At 50.2% G+C, this 20,751-nt stretch overlaps 1 protein-coding gene across 1 annotated transcript in view; it reads right to left on the bottom strand.

Moving 5' to 3' along the window:
• LOC146810699 (START domain-containing protein 10-like) overlaps positions 1-20,751 on the bottom strand; it is a 234,811-nt gene that overhangs the window by 87,554 nt on the left and 126,506 nt on the right. The window lies entirely within an intron of this gene.

Raw genomic sequence — 20,751 nt, 5'->3', positions numbered from 1 at the left:
GTGGTAGAGTCAGTCTTCTGGTGCCAGCTCTGCAAAATGCTCCTGTTCCAGTGTAAACATTTTCTGCATCAGCAGGGGGCGGAGAAGCGTGCTCTAAGGGGCTGCTTGACTATCCCTTTCACTGTAACTGCGGGCGCAATGTCTCCACGCTGCGCTGGCGACTGTATTTGGAGGGTCTGCTTTCTTGATACAGATGCACGCTGAGGTATGAATAGTAGTTATATGGAAGACAGCACCAAACGCATAGTTCACAACAAAATAAAAGACCATAACAACAAGCTCTCTCCTCTTTAGCCAAGGTGAGCAGCAGTGCCACGGGTGCCCTTAGACCATTATGGCACCATTGCAGTATAACTCGGCTCAATTGACCAGTATTCGCTCTTGTCGAACTAGACTGTTCCGCCCCACCCCCGCATCCGGTACACCCGCCATATGAAATATACAAGGAAGCAAATCCCAGCCGCACAAGAAAATGCATGGCAAGCCCTATTCACTGGGCACCCTGCCAGACAGCCAAACCTAACTAAATAAAGTCAAGTCTTAGAGTGGGGCAAGACCATGCTTCAAAGGGATCCACCTGCATGCCCTGTGCTCCTATTGAGCCATTTTCCCGGCTGGGGATGGGGCTCCATGTGCGCTGGGTCATACATCGACCATACACCCTAGTCTCGAATTCCCCCAGGCACAAAGTTTTACTTAAAAGTAAGCACGGACCTCCCAAACCAGCTTTCTACCAGACCGGCAAACATGAACACGCTGCGTGCTCGAGGACGGGCAATCGAACCAGTGCTCGCTTCCTGAATGCCCAGGTATCGAACTCAGGACCTATGGATATAAACAGATGCTCTGCCTATTGCACTAAGCAGGCATGAGGAAAAGGCCCCAGTGCCATAGCTGGCTGCTGTTGGACTTTGCCCTTTTGGCAGGTTCACTCCTAAACTTTTTGCATTCATCCTAGCCTTTTTCCCTATGTAGTGTTAGTGGTTTTAGACCCCTAGGCACTTTAGCACTGTGTCCCAGTGTAAAGTGCGTGCGCTCTGTGTTACATTTAGTGAGACTGGCCTGCCCTCCCATAGGAATGCATGGGGGATATGTGTGTCCATAGTAATTCCTGGTGTGAGAGGAGTGCAGGGTCGAGTTTAGTATGTGCGAACTCGTGAGAATAAATGCTGCGCAATGGTGTGCGCAGATTTATTGTGACTGGTGGAGAAGTGCCATTTTTAGAAGTTGGTATTTCTGTGTGCTGTGTGTCTGCCTGCCTGATGTGGAGTGCATGTCTGGCTTGTGATTGACAGGTGCTGGATGGTGTGGGGAATTCCAGGAGCCAGGGTGAGTCAGCCCAGTGGTGAATAGAGAGATCTGCATCTAGATGGGAGGGAGGAGTTGCACCTGGGACCTGAATAGGACTGTGCCTTCCCTCCACAATGCTGGCTCCACCCCCTATTGTGCGTCTGAGCACCTAGCCCCCACCTAACAAAGGAGAGAGGAGCTGAGCAAAACAAAGTGCTCCAAAGCTCCCCCAAACCAGTTGCATCTGGTTTTCCCCCAGCCCTGTGCTGTGTGACAAAGGAAAGATGTGTATAAAGGAAGGGGCTGTGACCCCATGAAGATGTTCTCTCTGTGTTCCTGACTTGAGGGGGGCCTGCTGCTGCTGCTGGGTGCCAGGAGGAACCGCCACTAGGGACTGCCTCCATGCTGGAGGGCCCTGTGAGCTGGCCTGCCTGGGCCCAGCCTTGGCCCCCTTCATTTCACCAGACTTTCTCTGGACTTTGCACTCAAGCGCCTGGGAAGCGCTATATCTTTGTTGCCTGAGAAGCGCTTTATTTTTATTTCTGAAAAGTGCTTTACTGTCCTGAGGAGCAGTGCTTCCAATTTCAGTGGCAACACGGAGCTGCGATCCTTTTCAAAAGGGAATCCCCGGCGTGGAGATTCCCCCGCAACTCTAAGCATTTACGGCACGGGAGCCCACCCCACATTGCCTGCCGTTTTATGATACCCCTAGCGGGTGCCCACCCCGCCAGGGACTTTGTGCCGTTTTGATACCCCTAGCGGGTGCCCACCCCGCCAGGGACCTTGTGCCGTCTTGATACCCCTAGCGGGTGCCCACCCTGCCAGGGACTTTGTGCTTAAGAACGGGAGCCTACCCCGCGCTCCGGTACCAAGAGACAGGAAGCGGACGGGAGCACACCCCGCGCTCCTGTAAACTGAAGGAGGCCGCCTGGCAGATGAGAGAGAGAGCCCCCGAGGAGCGGGAGCTCTCCTGTGCCGGCCGCTCTGCCCCAGATGAGTCCTGACGTCAGGGGAGCCCCACATGCCTGGAGCCTCAGAGGCTCCACAGGAGAAGCGCAGCCAGCCAAGAGAAGGGGGAGGGGGCACGCGGCACATTGCCGGTGCCTGCCCCCACCGCGGTTAGAAGAGACAAGCCGCAGCCGCCGCAGGAGAGCCCCGCATGCAGCTGCAGAAGAGCCCGGTGAGGAAGGCAGTGGGGTAGTTGTGAGAGGGGGCATCGGGGCACATTGCCGGTGCCCGCCCCCTCTGCTGTACTAACTTCGTTTGGGGCCACATTGTGATTAGAAGGCCCCGGGGGACTTGGGGGCCAATCCAGTTGGAGGGTCCTGGTGTGGACTCCTAGAGCCCCTGCCGTACCAGTGCCATTTTTACCAGCTGCCCCACCTGACAGCAGGCAGGTGCAACGGTGCCCATAATGTATTCATAGAGCCCCAGGAGTGGTGCCCGAGTTCGAATTTCTACTTTCAGCTGCCCTGTGAGAGCACAGGCAGCTGCAACACTTGGAAACATTTATTTTCTGCTAGAGTCCCCGAGAAGGGCTCAGAGGACACAGTGGTGCCAGGGCTCATTTTACAGCTGCCCAGCAATTAGTGGGCAGCTGCCACGTTTAGGCCTGAATTTTTGTGCACCCTACTTTTGCCCTGACACTGTTGGACATAGGGCGTTGGAGCCCTGTGAGAGGCCAGTTGGCATGGGGGCCACTTTTCATGTGTTGTGCCCCCGCTTGGGGCACACTGTGTTTATGATGGTAATTGCATAGTGTATGTATACTGTTATGCCTATTGCGTAATGTGATTTATGCCTAATATGAATCTTGCGCAAGGTTATTTGTGCATACTATGATTTCTGTTGCAGGAGAATCCTGAGTACAGTGGTTGTCAGTAATTACTGCTGGTGTTATACATCTAATATTTGTACTACATTTTTTTATATGTCCTACATTTGCTGTTTCCACTTTGTGATTTTTCTGACAGTGGCCCATTGGCCCTGTCTTGTGTAGATAGTCCCTTGTGAATATTGCCCAGTGCCAGTTGGCACAGTGTATATTATGTGATTATGATCTAATGTGTTTATTATAATACAAAGGCCATTTTTATATATATAACCTTGTGTGGAGTTCCTTTTGTGGTGTGCCTGGGGTGTTGTTGCTGTGTGCATGCACAAATGCTTTACACATTGCCTCCGGGATAAGCCTGACTGCTCGTGCCAAGCTACGAAGGGGGTGAGTAGGGGTTATCTTTGGCGTGTAACTCCCTTGCCCTGACTAGAGGGGTGTTCTCTGCCTGGCTTTGGCGCAAGCCTTAGCCAACCAGAGATCCCATTTCTAACAACTGCTCACACCCTTATGACACCTTTCTCCCTATGACCTCCGCCCTGGGTTCCTGCCTTACGGTTGCCAGCGTATTTAGTATCGAAGCATGATTTCCGTCCCTGTCGCGTACTCGACTATGGGTAAAGGCTGTTGGCGATCTACCTCACTGCCACAACAGTTGTCTTATTTCACTTTTTTTTAAATTTGTTTTTGCAAAAAGCCTACATCACTTTGCCAATCTTACTACTGGCGGCCCAATGGCATTGCCAATCAACCTGCCCAGTAAATTGGACATGAGGGCAAAATAAATAAAATAGCGTAATAAGTTTGCAGAGAAAACAAAACACAAGTCAGATCTGTTTACAAACACAGACAGAGCAACCGAGTTCACAGCTTAAGCATCAACTCGCAAAGGAGCAAGACGGTCTATACTAGCTGTAAAATTAAGTATGAGGCCATATAGTCAGAGACACAACAAGTAAACTTATGATCGATAGAGAGTCTACCGTTAGGAGGAGACTGAATAAGATGACAAACTATAGAGAAAGTGAATTGATTGTAACTAGCATATGCTGGCATGACAGCATCTACGAAGCAACGGGGAAGCTAGAACTGCGACATCTGCAGGTTCCACATCGTCAGGCCTATCCTCTGTAAGGAAGCCGCAGAATCAGCTGTACTAAAATACTTTCATTTAAACTCACTAATTACATAGTATAATCTGTTTCAAGAGGTAGTGACCCTCCTTGACTGGCAACCGACAGAAGGATGATCGCCTCCAGGGGACAGGTAACCACCATCCTGTGTCTGCTCTACCAAATTGTGTTTCTTTTTGTAAGGCGATTATGTTCCTTAAAACAAACAAACATTACCCGAGTCTCAAAGAAAAAAGAAAAAAAAAAGATTGCGATACGGAAGCAAATACAACTCGGCAATGATACTGCTTATCAACGCCACCATCGGGCTAATTAGCTATTTTGTAGTTTAGAAGCTATACATTTCTGCCCGTAATTTAGAGAAGTGCGTGCGAACTTCACAGTACGTTCTGCATGTGCTGCTGCTGCGAGTTGGTTTAACATCCCAGAGGATGGGACAATCTGTCTGATAACAAGAACATCTATCGCTGAGCGTTGAAAGTTAACTTGACCCCTGACCTTAACTTTCTCTCACTGTCTCGTTCCCAGTTGCCGATAATTGTACATTTTAGTAGGGGACAGCTTTCCACCCGTTTATCAGCTCAACGCAGCAGATCAGCCTGCCTGAGCGTGTCGCCATCATCCAGCAGGCTAAAGAAATTGCCCCAAGGGGCCCCGGACTCGCTGCCTAAAATACCAGGGCTGCCTACACTCAAGGGTGTGACGCAGTGCCGCAAAGACAGCGTGTCCGCAAAGCAATGCGGACACCATATTACTCTACCACAACCCATTGGCCGCCTAGCCTATGCCCCCCGTCAGGACAAGCAACCACGTAATACCACACACAAGCTGACCCTAGGCAGGTAGCCCAGGTCGCCAGCAAACCTGTCGGGCCCCCAAATTGTAACTCTCTTGCCCCATCACAAGCCGGGAAAACAGGCGGCACTCCGGCAGCCACAGCCACCAGCCCGTCCCCAATTCCAGTACACAACGAACCAGGGAACCAAGGCAGCTTCAATCCCCAGGCCGCCAACAGCTAGGAGGCCTGACGGCCCAAACAAAGGCCCCTCATGGACCCTCCCATCGCGCACTCACCACCTAATTCACCGCCCGCGACTGTCGACCACCCCGGTGAGCCTGGACACCGTGTCCAGCGGGGGACAAAGAGCGCCTCCGGGTGTGCTTAAGCGAGGGGTAATCCTACCCCCTCCATGGAGAATGCCCCTTATTTGCTCCATGCTGCCCATACCTTTCATGCCAATGCCTGAAACACGGGACCCGCCTGTTACCGCATTGTGCCCCAACATCGACGGGCTGCGATTCACCTTCAATCCTCCGCTTAATTGCTCCTGCCGGACACCCGACAAGAGGCCAGACAACTTGCCTCCCAAGTTGCCGGGCCGCAACCAGCATGCGCCAACACACAATAGGCCAATTTAGGCCCATTACAATATGGGCACAACCACCACTGTGAATTGAAACTGAGGCGGCCTCCCCAAGGGACAAGCCCGCATCCATCCATACCCGAACCCAGATGGCCTGCGCTCACCTCGCTACTCAGCGATTCGTGCGACCTGCGCTCGGCCTCTGCACTCCCAAAGCCTCTTGTACAGCGCGTGCCTTCTCCGCCACCGCTGAACACACCGGGCAAAATTAATTAAATAGAGAGCCTGGGACAAGACCACCCTCTCTACAAAATTGGCAAGAGAGGCCCCAAGGTCCTCCCTGCCCCCCCAAACTCACTGCGCATTAGGACCACCACCTGGTCCCAGGTACACGACACCCGAGGCGCGCTGCAGACACAGCGTGTCCAGCGGGGGCAAAGGAGACCGCAACAATGCCGACCGACGCAAGACCAGACGGCGTGTCCGGTGTGCGAAAGAGGACGAGCAGATGGTGGGGGAGGCCTATATACCCCTCCCCTTGTCCTCGCGCCCAGGAAGTTATGCTCACCTAGCGCGCCGCCACAAGGCTAGGGAGACTCCTCCCTGAGTCTCTGCCCCTAAAGGGGTGTGGGGTGCCCAGATGGTACTAGAGGGCTGCCCTCTTTAGTGGCCCCCTATGGGGGCCTCGGACAGCCGCAGAGTACTTGCCTCTATTGGCTAATGCTTTTCTAACCCCCTTTCAGTGAGAGTAGTCGAAGGAGTGGAGGGATTAAACAGGTACCTCTCTGAACAATGTAGGCAAAGTCTGTACATAGAAGGGGAACACTTGATAGAATGACAGGCATCAATGAACCACTGTGTCTATGAATGGACACTTCAAATCCATGCAGAGCATGTGATATGCATCTGAAGCACGCCTGTGGCAAAGCAGGAATAAGCGATGGAGGCAGATACTGCTGGGTGATTGGCTTAGTTCATACAATGTTCCATTGCAATGTATGTGGCTCTATATTCCTAAAGCACCAGAGTTTAACCTGATACCTAAAATGTGATGACCATGCTACAGCTTACTCTTGTAAAGCACTTCTATATTGTATCTCCTTGGTGCCTTTGCAAGAGAGGGCAGTCACAAGTGTATCTGACTGGCCATGCCCCAAAAGAAGCACTCTAGAGAAAACAACTCCACTTTTTACCATTTTGAGTTTAACAAAGTGAATAGCACTGAGTTATTAACAGCATGTATAAATAACTGCCTGAAGGTAATTAACTTCAAATGTACTGTATAAATATTGTCTATTATATATGTCAGAATGCACTTTACTGCTAAGTTCTGGAGACAACTGCTATTATTAAATTTGCCTCTAGAAATGAGGAATAAACTGCATTAAACCTGCGGGTTCCAACCAGGGTCATATTAGGAAGGCGGGCAATCGGGCACTGGTCGATGGGCTGGTGCCTCAGGGTCACATGGGGGCTGGTTTTTGGGCCTCTGTAAGTAGGCCAAAGAGACTTCCTTGTGCCCTGCATCACAAAGCACTCCCCTGACATTCTGTAAACTGAGGCTGGGGTCCAGGTGTTGCTTTAGCCTTTGGGACATTCTCACCTCGGCTCCCTACCTCGCGTGCTCAGCCAGGAGGCCACTTCTCTTACCCCCCTCCCCAGCCCATTATTGCCTCAGGGCATTTAGCTTGCAAGTAAAGTGTCAAAAAGAAGCAGTGTTATCTCCGCCAGGCCATCACTTTTAGACCATGGAGGGGGTGAGGGGGGACCAAGGATGGTGTGTTGTATGCAGGGGCCTCACAGGGGGGCAGGTGATATTTGGCCATTCTCACCTAACCCCCCCTCCCACTCGCCCACCTGAGCAGCAGCAATGTGCTTTTGACACCTCCCTTGCCAACTAAATGCCCTGAGGCCATAAAGGGCTGGGGAGAGGGTAAGAGAATTGGCCTCCTTAGCAGACAGGTGCTGTCACCTCAGCCCCAGTGTATTTTAGGCCTTGTTGGGGGAGGGGAGAGGGTTGCATATAATTGAATGTAGCGCCATGGTCAGAGCTGCAGACGTTGAAACTGGATTGAGTCCCAGCATCAGCTCAACATCCTTTGATTCTGGGCACATCACTTAATCTCCATACTGAAAATGAAAATTAATTTGATCTTGTGTAATGTAGCTGATGCTCATTTCTCCAATGAGTTTGGGCCGTGTTCACGCTAAACAAAACTATAATAAACACATTTGCAATGTAATAGGTCTCGCATTTGTGAGATTTTGAGCTACTGGCATTGTAAATGACAATGCCTTTTATGTGTTTAATAAACCTGCAATAATAAAAGGCATGGTCCTTTACAATACCAATAGGTCAAAGTTTAGAAAATGAGAGACCTATTGCATTGCAAATGCTTGTCCTCAGAGCAGTCATTTTTGCCCACTGGAGGACTGCCGGCCACAGTGAAGATCACGGCGAACGACACGGATACAGTAGCCTCCGATCCACGCACACCCTCTGTGCTCCATCGGCCCCCTGGCCCCGTTTCCACTGCCGGTCACTGGAGCCTGGCTCTTACATTAAGAATGCCGGGCTCACAGTCACCATCCGCAGTAGCCTTCTGGATTTCATCAGAAAGCTGTTTTCCAACCTGGGATGGATGTATTTCCGAAAATAATGGGTTAAATAATGTATTAGAGCCCAAGGTTAGTCAAGGTGACAGCAGGCCCTCAAGGGGGGAAAGGAGAAGAATGACCCTAAGAGCCACAAAAAGAGAAAAGGAGGATTGTGCTTAGACACTACTTGAACAGTAGTGTAAATACGAAAGAGAGGGGGGAAAGGGTTACTCGTAGGAAGAACCGGCAGGCAGATGGGACACTGGATCTGTGGTGAAAGAGACGAGTGAGAGAAGGGCGAGGTTAAGAGTATTTTCAGAACGAGGCACCAATAACAAGAAAGCTTGACAGACTGGAAGCCCTGGCATGCAGCACTGGCAGCAGCACCGTTGACATGTCACAGCCTGTTGAGACTGAGGCGGCTGCTGGGATCGCTGTGCGTAGGGAGGGTTGTCACTGCGCATGCATGTATTGGAAGTGCGAACCACGAGAGAGCGAGAGCCCTAATGAGAAGTGTGGTCACATGGGTTTGGTAGACGGTTAGTGAGGAGTAAGTGTGATGGCGTATATACACTGATACGGTTGGTTGATTAGCGCCAAGCCCCTTGATGTAATGCAGTTTCTAACCAGCTTTTGTCGAATCAATAGGAGGAAGAAAAAGATGAATATGAGGTGCCAGTCGCCAAGTCGGAAGTGCTGCCTTCCGCGAGCACATCTCCTGTCCTCCGTACGCGTGCGTGCACATCTCCTGTCCTCCGTACGTGTGCACATCTCCTGTCCCCCTTCGCAAGAAAATCGAAAATAATAGATCTTGCAAGCGAGTAGCGCATGCGCTGCGTCGCTAGGCGAGACCTAAATATAGCCAGCCAGATTCCAGTGAGACGAACCAGATGTTGAATGTGGGACACTTTTTCCCAATTGTGATCCAAATCTGACCCTGACTCTAACCCTAGGTGCCTTCAAACAACTGGCAGAAGGGATTTGTAAGAGGGGAAAAAAAGCTTAATTCTCTTTAAGCCTGAAAGTCAGGACTGTCGTCTTAGGAGGTATGCACAGAAATATAGATAGCTGTAAGCACGTTGACTACTTTTCTCTATCCAACCTAAAATAGGAGGGGTGTTGCTTTCCTCTCCAATCATTAAGTGCCTCCAAACTAACCTTTATACCTACAGAAGAAAAGAACATTTCTTTTGGCGCGCTACCCTCACACCACAAAAAAATATTTGAAATCATGTGCATATATCGAAGAAACTGACCAAAAATAAATATTCAGTGTAAACTTTCACCTGGGCAGAAAAATTTGAGAAGCACAGTTTTAAAATGTGAAATATTTTCTACAGAAGGTTGCGATGGAACCATTTGTGACAATCTGTGTTGATCTTTGCTTATGCATGAACAGCTGTGGAGGTTGTGACGACTCGCACCCACCTCTACCGGAAAGTATGGAATATCCCTTGTAAAAACCATTGACCGCGGGACCCACTGCGGTCAGTCGAGTTCAGATGAACATAAAATTCTCATATACTCAGAAACAGCGCCTCTGTAGCGCACCGTGCACACCCCCTCCCTGCCCGCCCCCCACCGATATTGTTTTATCAGTCAGAATGCACATGCGTGGAATGCTGTGGCCTGCTGGTCCACATGCTAGCAAACTGCACTAATGCTGAGGTAGGTTCATTTACAACTAACTCAGCAGCTTGCTTAGTGCCAGAGAACATATCCGGCATGCATCCGCAAAATGGCGGAAAGGATAAAGACTAAAAGGATTGTGGTGAGCAGGGGTCCTTCATGTATTTATGTATGTATGTATTTAGCATTTATAAAGTGCACTGTAACCCTACGGGCATCCTGGCGCTCATCACGGCAGAGCACACTGGTACTGACTCTTGCACTGTTTCTTCAATTCTGAATTTCTCAGCTATACACAAATACACTATGAACTAGAAAAGAGAAAGGGGTTTCTGAAATCAAGCAATGACAGAACACAACTAACTCTTTCTTGATTGTAACTTCAAGTAAAAAATATGTATCCTGTTTTACCTAAAAAATGAATGTTTGAGGCTCAACCATACAGCTCATCCTTTTTAGTTTCACCCCAAAAATCTTTAAAGTTCACTCTGTTGGAAAATTCCCTTATAATGATGAGCACCACCCCACCTAGGGGGCGCGGTGCCTTTAGTGGCAACAAGAGGCAGAACCGGACGGGAACTCTTCCGGGCCAAGCTACCCGCTACCCGGAAGAGTTTGTGGGCTGCGGGGACACCCGGAAGCGCGTCACGCGGACCATGGAAACTGAAACTGGCGCAGGGTTTATAATATCAGGGGGAAGGTAGAACCCCCTCTTTTGTCCACTCGCCGCGTGGACAGCGACATCGCGGAGTCTTGAAGTTACCGAGTAAGCGGTGCCGGAGCTGTCTAAAGGTGAGGGGGCCTCATTAGCGTAGTCATTGGATCGGGTTAAATCATTCGATCGGGTTAAAGTAAAGGAAAATTTAAATTTGGATACGAGTAGCGAGTAATATTTAAGGCTTACCGAGGAGCGTTGGGTTGTTCTCCTGGCCTCCCTTCGCAGTAGATAGGGTAGCGGCCGGAATCAGATTTGCGCCATGTTTATGTGGGAGAAGCGCATTAAAAAAAAGAAAAAAATTTAATTAATGTTTCGCGACGCGTAAGGGCTTAAGGAGGCTCGTTAGCGACGTTACTGAGCCGTTCAATAGTATAAATTGGAGAAGGAATGCGGCGAAATAAGGCTTGCTTGTGGTTTTTCGGCGACATTAGACGGCAGGCATTGCCGAGCATCGGTCGCGTCTCCAGCAGCGGAGGCCCTGACCCGTACGTGTTCAAATTGGCGTGCATTTGTTTTGATAAGCGGGGAATTAGGGAAAGATTAATTGCTTGCATGCTGCTTTTAATGGGAGGTAACGGTGGACATTGCCGAGAATCGGTCGCGTCTCCAGCGCACATGGAGGCCCCGATCACGGTAGTAAAGCAGGGTCGGGCCCGGGTAGCACTCGGATGGGAGACCGCCCTGGAATCGTTTAAGGCACATTTTATAAGGGACTTGCTGTGTAAAGGAGGAATGGGGAATAATTATTCTGGGTATAGCGCATTTTTAAGCCCAAGAGGATAGAAGGGCGAATGCACCGTTTAACTGGCAATCAAGGATAAATGCTCGATGGGGATGTTAGGAAGACCCTCCCCCCCCCCCTTGTTTTAGGCTATATCAGCACGGGAGCACGAGTCAGAGTGGGCCTAACGGCACGGGGTAGGGGGGTGAGTATTACATTGCCAGCTGAGGGGGTACGGTGGTATGGCGCAGCATGCTGGCACAAAGGATAGAGTGTTGGCGCAGCTTCACATCAAGCACGCATGGGGGTGCGATTTGGTGGCGCTGGCGTAGTAAACATCATGAGAGCATGCTAATAAGAGCTGGACGAATGGGGACAACATGGAAGGGGATCTCACAGGGGCCTTGGGTCACAGGAGGCGTGAGAAAAGGGGCAACAACTAACTGTATTTTGTTTCTTTAAGTGCAGAATGCCTCCAAAACGGTCTCAGAAGGGTAAAGGCGCCCCGGCCACCAAGGATGATTTCCGCTCACTGGCAGAGCTATGGGAGGTTGCAAAAAAAGGGGGCATCCCCTGGGCACTACGCATGTTGTCCGAAAAGGGTGAGATGAGCGGGCAACAGGACGGCACGCGTGCCAAGCGGGCAAGGCGGACACCGGAGCGCTTCAAGGATGCACAGCCAGACAAACGCAACAAAGTTATGGACTCTCAGACTGGTACCCCAGATGAGGCAGCAGTGAAGGGTCAAACGGTCTTGGCCACGGACATTATACAGCCTACAAGCACGGCTCCCACGACGTAATTAAACGGGGCAACCATACAGGCGGCAGTAAATTCTGCGTTAACCAATGCGGAGCTCACAGGGGTAGCGGGGCAAGGTATGAGGGCAGGGGTAACACCACCCAGCGCAATGGCACAGCAGGGGGAGCAGGGGCCGCAACGCCACAAGCCGCTCTCCCGGTGGTAGCGCACCAGGGCAGTGGGATAGCCCAAGTGTGGTCCAATCGGGAGGCGTGGCACAATCTCCAGTAGTGGTGGCGGCAATGTCCCAGGGACCAGTCATTAATAGCGGGATACCAGGGCCAGTGGTTCCCATGGCAGCACCCCTCCTTGCGGTGGGGGCAGTACTGGCAGGGCAGCCCCTCCTCGCACATAGTCCGCTAATGTATGGGTCGGCAACTCCTGCGGTGGCCCCATCTGCGGGGATCACTTGGCATGTTCCAGTGGAGACCAGAGAAAAAATATTCAGAGGGGAGTTTGTAGACGTTTTTGACCTAATTAATGCTGGGGTAGTTCCGGGCAAAAGCAGGACAGGGAAGGAAGGGGAGCTGAAACAGAAGAGAGCGTGGGTGGGCTGGACCATTAAGAATTGGGTCACGGGGTTCGCTATCTATGCAGCTATCATGGTCGAAAGGTACCCCCAAATGGCAGCCCAGTTAATCAGCTACATTTCCATGATTCATGGGACCGCTTCGGAATTCCCAGGAACGGGTTGGCTTCAGTACGACAACAAGTTTTGGCAAATGAAAGCAGTCCATCCGGCGGTAGCTTGGGATCAGCGGGAGATAAACATTTGACATGCGGTTTTTTATTCAATTGGGTCATTTAACAAGACGAGTCAGCCCTTTCGGGGAGACAGAGGGATGGGGGACAAAAAACAGGCTTGTTGGCAGTTCAACATGAATGAGTGCAACCGGGGCACAGCATGCAAGTTTAAGCATTTGTGTTCCTTCTGTGGGAAGTTGGGACACCCAGAGAGTAAGTGCTATAAAAAGGGGGGAAGGCCACAAGAGCAGCCTACACAGAATCAACCCCAGACTAGGGGATGAAGTACACAAGCATCCTCAGACCCTACCAACTCCCATACAACTCCATGTACTGACGCACCTCCTTAGTAAGTACGACAAGATAAAAGAGGCGCAGTTTCTACACCAGGGTTTTACATTTGGCTTTCGCATCCCATCCAGCGCTACCTCATCAGGCACTCCACCACGCAATCAACGCTCAGTTCTTCGGAACCCAGAGGTGGCTAGACAAAAGATCAAGAAAGAAGTGTCCTTGGGGAGGGTCGCTGGCCCCTTCCATCAACTGCCTAGACACGACTTAGTATGTTCACCCCTGGGTTTAGTGCCTAAGAAGGAGGAGGGTAAATTCCGTCTGATCCACAATTTGTCAAGTCCACCAGGGTTTTCGGTAAATGACAAACTGGACCCGGACCTATGCACAGTGCGTTACACTACCTTTGATGTGGCAATACAGAAACTACAAGGGCTGGGAGCGGGAGCACTGTTGGCAAAATCAGACATTGAGTCGGCCTTTCGCCTCTTGCCAGTTCACCCAGAGGACACCAAGTTTCTGGGTTTCACCTTCGATGGAGAGTTTTACATTGACCTTTGCATGCCAATGGGTTGCTCTATCGCATGTGCAGTGTTCGAAACGTTCAGCAGGTTTCTCGAATGGGCAGTGCAGGAACTCTTACCATCAGCGGAGGTGGTGCATTACTTGGATGATTTTCTATTTCTTGGACCACTGGGCTCGTCGGCTTGCAGGAAGGCCCTGCTGGGCTTCCAGCACCTGGCAAGAGCACTGGGGGTTCCCTTGGCAGAGGGAAAAACAGAAGGACCAGGGACACGATTAACGTTTCTAGGGATAGAAATTGGCACGGAGGAGGGAGTGTGCAGACTCCCCCAGGAGAAAGTAGCGCCCTTAGGGGCCACAATAGAGGCCTGTTTGACAGCAAACAAGGTGACACTTCATCAATTGCAAATCCTGGTAGGGCAGCTTAATTTTGCACTCAGGGTGACACCTATGGGCCGCGTCTTTTCTAGAAGCATAGCACGGGCAATGTCCGGCCTGAGGGCGAAACACCACCACACCAGGCTTTCTGCCGAAGTCAGAACCGATTTGGGGATATGGAAGGAATTCTTGGTAGGCTTCAATGGAGCGGTAATTTGGCAACAACCCAGTCAGGCAAATGCTGAGTTAGAATTGTTCACGGATGCTGCAGGCAGTGTAGGATTCGGAGCGATATTAGGCACCAGGTGGTGCATGCAGCATTGGCCGGGTGAGTGGGCAGTGTCAGGGCTTACCCGCAACATCACCTTTCTTGAGCTTTTCCCAATCATTGTGGCTTTGCATTTGTGGGGTGACATGCTGGAAAACAGGCATATAATATTTTGGTCCGACAGCATGTCAGCGGTAATGGCTATTAATAATCAGAGAGCCACTTGCCCCTGGGTACTGCGCCTGCTGAAAGAATTAGTGCTAGGGTGTTTGCAGCGCAATGTATACTTTACAGCAAAACACGTGCCGGGGGTGGATCACACAGTTGCTGATGCCCTGTTCCGTTTTAAGTTAACAGAGTTCCGTGCCAGATGGCCGTAAACCGACAAACAGATGACAAACTTTCCGGAGGGGTTATGGAAGCTTGGTGCCCCACAGCTCCCGAGTTGATAACAGCGTTTTTGGCCCCCAAGACTAAGAGTATGTATGAGAAGTCATGGCAGGCATACTGGTCTATCGTTAGGGGGTCAGGGGCGTTAGAGAGGTGGTCACCGCATAGTGTCCTGGTATTTATAGTACGGCAGAAAGAGAGCGGTAAATCCCTGCCCATGGTGAGGAGGCAGCTATCAGCATTAGCTTTTTATGGAGGTCTGGGGGAGGTGGCTGACCCCACAAAGGACCCAAGAGTCAAAAGGGCGATGAAAGGGTGGGAACGCCTGGCGCCGGGGGAAAAAGACAATAGAAGGCCGATTGATGCTAGACTGGCAAACATCCTGGAAGTGTTGCCTCGCATCTGCTTCTCACTGTTTGAAACACAATTGCTGAGATTAGCATACTCATTAGCCTTCTTTGGGACCTTTAAAGTTTCGGAATTACTACCCGCTTCAAAGTCAGATAGGGAGGGGGGCTTACGCCTGGAGGACGTGATCTTAACCGGTGATGCTATGCAGGTCAGAGTTCGGAGCTCCAAGACAGACCCGTTGGGCAAGGGGACGTGGGTCCATTTGGGGTCAGTGACTGGGGCCACCTTTTGTCCGGTAACCTTGGCACACACTTTCTTCCAGATTAGACCAAGTGGAGGGAACCAGAGGATGTTAGTGCATGCCGATGGCATTCCCCTGACTAGATTTCAATTTACCAGGATATGCACGCGAGCATTGGAATCTCTGGGGGTGGAGACGATACATTTCACATCCTATTCATTCGCCATCGGGGCAGCCACAACGGCCGCAGCTTTGAGTCTTCCCGGTGACACTATTAAGAGGGTGGGGCGTTGGAAGTCATCATGTTTCGAACGCTATGTACGCCCTCACCTTGCATGAATCCCCAGACTGTTCTGCCCCCCCCCCCTGCAGCTGCTGATTCTGTCTCCTTTACAATTTGATCCAGGTGTCCCGAGTCAGAGGACCCAAGTATGCTGGTGTGGCCACTCATTTATATGCAGAGCAGGGCTCTTCTTCAACAAAACACGCAGAGACAGAGGGCAGAATGCGAAGGGAGTCGACCACCATTGGGTGGGGGTCGGCGGACAGCGGCTAGTAGATGTGCCGAACGACTTGCGGGGTGCCTTGACCAGGGGCATGCCGGTCCCAGATGTGTTGGGGATTCATTCAGGTGGCAATGATATGATCCCAGCGGGCAGGAGGGGACTTAAGGAAGCGCTGTTCTCTGCCCTTTCAGTGGTTAGGAACATGCTACCAGACACAAAAATATTTTGGTCGGAAGTGATCCCACGCCAAGTATGGGCAAAGGGGGCGCCGGTTAAGGCAGTCAATAAATCAGTAAAGAGGTTGGTCGGTGGCGGAAATCCTAAAGAAGTCTAGCATCAGTACCATTAGGCACAAGCTAATACAGGTGACAAGTCCCGGACTGTACGCACCGGACGGAGTGCACCTGTCCCATGCAGGGCTGGAGTTGTTTGTACATAACATTTTGGGAGCCCTCGCGGTGGAAGTAGAAGGAACAAGGGGGGGAGGGCGAATTTGCCAGGGAGCGCATCGCCCAGTGGCGGTGTCCTGGACAAGAGAAATGACAGGGACTCCGGTGGCTGCTTGGCCCCAGAACAGAGCGCGCAGTCTATTGTGGGCTCCGGGCTGGCGGGAGAGGGGGCTGACCTGCTGGTGGCCCTGGACTCTCTGGCCCTACCCAGGAATCCGGCGCTAGTTATCAGCAGTGATGAAACTACCTGCGGCTCTGTTGGCCGGTGGGTGGTCAGCACAAAAGAGAGCAGGGTATCTTGGTTGTGGCCTGCTGGCACAACACGCGGCAAAGGACCTGTGGAGAGTCAAATGTAAATACAAATGTAGAGATGTAAAGTATATAACCCTGATATCCTCTTGGCGTGCTGTGGTGTATTAAATAAGCAATAATAAAGTTGGTCAAGAGATTAACAGTGAGTGAGCCAATATGGAAATTGGCGGTATCATGTTGAAATTAATAAAGACTACACTGTGAAGACCAACTACTGTCTGACTGGTTTTACTGGGTTGTAACCCGCACTGCAAGGGGGGGGGGTGAGAAGGGCGATGGTGTGGTGAATTGCACATTGTATGCCAACTATGATGGGCACCACCCCACCTAGGGGGTGTGGTGCCTTTAGTGGCAACAAGGGGTAGAACCGGACGGGAACTCTTCGGGGCCAAGCAACCCGCTACCCGGACGTGTTTGTGGGCTGCGGGGACCCCCTGAAGCGCGTCACGCGGACCATGGAAAGTGAAACTGGCACGGGGTTTATAAGATCAGGGGGAAGGTAGAGCCCCCTCTTTTGTCCCCTCGCCGCGTTGACGTCGACATCGCGGAGTCTTGAAGTTACCCACCCACCCATCCCTAAGCTCAGAGTTCTGGCGTAGGCGGGGTCCTGGACAAGAGAAATGACAGGGACTCCGGTTGACGGCGGCTGCTTGGCCCCAGAACAGGGCGCGCAGTCTATTGTGGGCTCCGGGCTGGCGGGAGAGGGGGCTGACCTGCTGGTGGCCCTGGACTCTCTGGCCCTAACCAGGAAGCCGGTGCTAGTTATCAGCAGTGATGAAACTACCTGCGGCTCTGTTGGCCGGTGGGCGGTCAGCACAAAAGAGAGCAGGGTATCTTGGTTGTGGCCTGCTGGCACAATACGCGGCAAAGGGCCTGTGGAGAGTCAAATGTAAATACAAATGTAGAGATGTAAAGTATATAACCCTGATATCCTCTTGGCGTGCTGTGGTGTATTAAATAAGCAATAATAAAGTTGGTCAAGAGATTAACAGTGAGTGAGCCAATATGGAAATTGGTGGTATCATGTTGAAATTAATAAAGACTACGCTGTGAAGACCAACTACTGTCTGACTGGTTTTACTGGGTTGTAACCCGCACGGCAAGGGGGGGTGAGAAGGACGATGGTGTGGTGAATTGCACTTTGTATGCCAACTATTCATTTTGGGTTCATATGCCTCTGACTGCCATGCACTCAAAAATACAACTACCTGCTGAACAAACGTACAAAAGCTACCCGATGGACAAAGTAGGAGCAAAGACCAAATGACCCTGCTCATAACCTCTCAGAACTTGATTGCTCTGATGATCTTCTCCACTTGTACACAAGTTCAGGCTTCGAGGCACCTGGACCGCTCTGCTATCTTGAGAATCATGGCAACAAGAGGAGAGAGTACAGACAGTGTGTGCTTCCTATCAGACAAGAATGAAGAGAAATGTATGGGTGACATCCAAGGCATGTTTCTGATGCTGAACTAAGGCACTCCGCACATGAATCAGCATAATAAGTACAGTGAAGGGCTGGACATCAAGATGGTTATAGACTCTGGTTTTCTGTGTGCACTGGCGGCGGAAGTATATTTCAGAGAAATTTTAAATAGAGAATAGGAAAATACAGCAAATTCTGGAAGAACTAGTTCAGATAAACTATCAATCACAAACTTTTATGTAATTTGGAGTGTTTGAAATGTACCAAGCATTTTCAAAGTTTGGGCCGGTGGTTTGCGGGAGAATAGGACATTTATATTAATATCTGAGCAGTACAGGGCTGGCTAGATCCTTGCAGAACAGTGCAGGATTTGTTGGGTTTCTGAAGACTTGTAATGAGAGGAAGACCTTGCAGGACCGGGTGGTGTGCCAGCCTCCTCCAACCCAAAAGTTGACATGCCGTTAAAGGAAAGCTTGTGGCCTAATATTGCTGGGATCACATTTGGCGGGTATAAATTGTGCACTAGTAAATGTGCAGTAATCTTGCGTTGGTGTAAACAGAAGTCTGTGCCCAAAAGGAGATTAACGGACCCATCGTAATCCATCTCTTAATCTCTTAAAATGCATGTTGGGAATTTTTCTACAGAAGTAGAGGGCAGTTTTCATTACTTTTGTGTGTTTAAGAGAACAGGCGAGAAGCATAGGATAGCTTCTGCTTCCAAACAATTCAAGAGAGCTTCTTGAAAATGTAGAAGGGGGTATGCACCCGCTGTCTCATTCTGTCCACAACTCTGCAATAGACATAACAGAAAGACTCATCTACACATAGGGTGTGCAGACTTGTACTGACAGTTTGTTCATTAGCTACTTGACCTTTCCTGCAGGGAGGCTCTGGAGGAATTAGATTCCTCCTTTTGTAAATTTTTAATTCATTTAATTAATGATTCTAGTGTGGGTGTTCGAGTCTTTGTCACTTACCATTCTTAAAAAAAATATATATAAAAGCACAATAGAAAGAAAAGACAAAGAGGACACACAGCGAACTGATAAATTGGCCAGGCTCGTGGTCATACAAGGTCAACCCAGCAGTGCTTTTTAAACACAGTAACTACAGGGCTCCTAGAAAAGCAAGACTGCGCTTGGAGTCTGTTAGGAAACTTTACACAAAACTGGACTACAGGTAGGTGCGCATATCTAGACTATTATTTTTTGGGGAATTTTTTTTTAACTAAAGAGCGGTTTTTTGAAGACCGTTGTTGCTTGACTCTGTGGCACGTCTATCCTATTTCACTTTAAAAGTGGAACATTTTACGTGAAACAGCCCCTGCCCCAGCTAGTTTCCATTGGTGCCTGCACCCTCCCCTGCACCAGGTTTCAAGAATAAACCAGGCGCTTTCCAGTGAATGGTAACCAATGCCGCTCACCCGGGCGGTAACCCAAACTCGGGAGCAGATATCAGGCTCTTCCAGGCACTGGTCTATTATTCATGACTGCCCCTACCTTTAAATTCCACCCGGTGCAGGCACTCTCTCATCCCCCCTTCGCAGGAAGTGACAGTCCCTTATAAACGAGACTGTCATCGGCCCCTTTATCATGGGCACTGAATTTTTGATGGAGCCCGGGGGGCGATGCCAAGTAATTAGAGCCCGGTCTTTTTAGCCTACCTCGGTGTTCTTGCGCCTCTATTATTCGAGTTCCCTTTTAGCCACGAGTTTAATCTCAGCCAGAGGCCTGCGCAGACAAGGGATATCGAACCGGCACCGGCTTCAGTTCCTAATGAGGCTGGAAACGCGAGGGGCTCGTGAAAGACGCCGGGGCAGCGCAGGCGCGGCTCAGTTCCGGCTGCAGGCTTCTATTTAGAAGCCTCATGCTTGGATATGCATTTCGGCCGCGCCTACTCAGGTTTTCATCATTGTACGCCGATAAAAGGAGTAGCATTGACTGGGCGATACAAAAGCTTGAACTTTCAAGAGGATGAATCGGTTTTGCTGGTGATATGGTGCACAGAAATGGGGAAATATTTAGCACAAGAGGGCATTGGTGTTTAGCTATTTGTTTAGCCTCATCAGGAAGAACCGGAGATGAACAGCAGCTTTCCAAATAACACCAAAGAGTGCGTTCATAGTTTTATTTTTATGTAGAAGTTTTTATTAGCATTTTCATAATCAAAAGTTCAATACTTACATAATGAAAGAACCCAAGCAGTTCGACAAATATTTTCCACTGTAACCCCTCCCTCCCTCCCCTCCTGCCTAAGCTCTTATATAATCACTTTCTATAAAAGAAAACACTGTATGATGAACTTGGTAAACCATGTAAGATATGGTGAGGACTCGCCCATAGCTCTGTGTTGTACTGTAGTGCATTCCGTCCACCATTCCTCAGTCTAGCAATGCAATATTTCCGACCTTCACCTTCATTCGTATCCAAGGGGGCAGTGTATCCAGGGGATCTAAAAGCTCGGTGAGCATTGCCGATCAGGCCTGTAAGTTATCTGCATGTTTATTATCCCTACTTGTTAGACGCATATGGCTCTCTTCAGCATTTACCCATTCGGCCATATCTCTCAGCCGACCTGTCATCTTAGTTGTAATTGGGGACATCCTTCGAATAGCTATTCTATGCTTGACTAGTACAAGACCCAGGAGGAGGAACTTACTACTGATTTTCTTCTTTTTCTTAACTGAGATCCGTCCCAACAGACACCGCCCTACATCTCCGGAACGGATCACCCAGTGGTCGCATTTAGGGATTTTAAAACCACCTCCCGATATTCCACAAAATTA

This window comes from Triturus cristatus, chromosome 7, assembly GCF_964204655.1.
Source record: "Triturus cristatus chromosome 7, aTriCri1.1, whole genome shotgun sequence".
Classification (NCBI taxonomy): Eukaryota; Metazoa; Chordata; class Amphibia; order Caudata; family Salamandridae; genus Triturus; species Triturus cristatus.
Note: the sequence above shows the minus strand (reverse complement) of the source record. Positions and strands in the feature narration are given on the sequence as shown.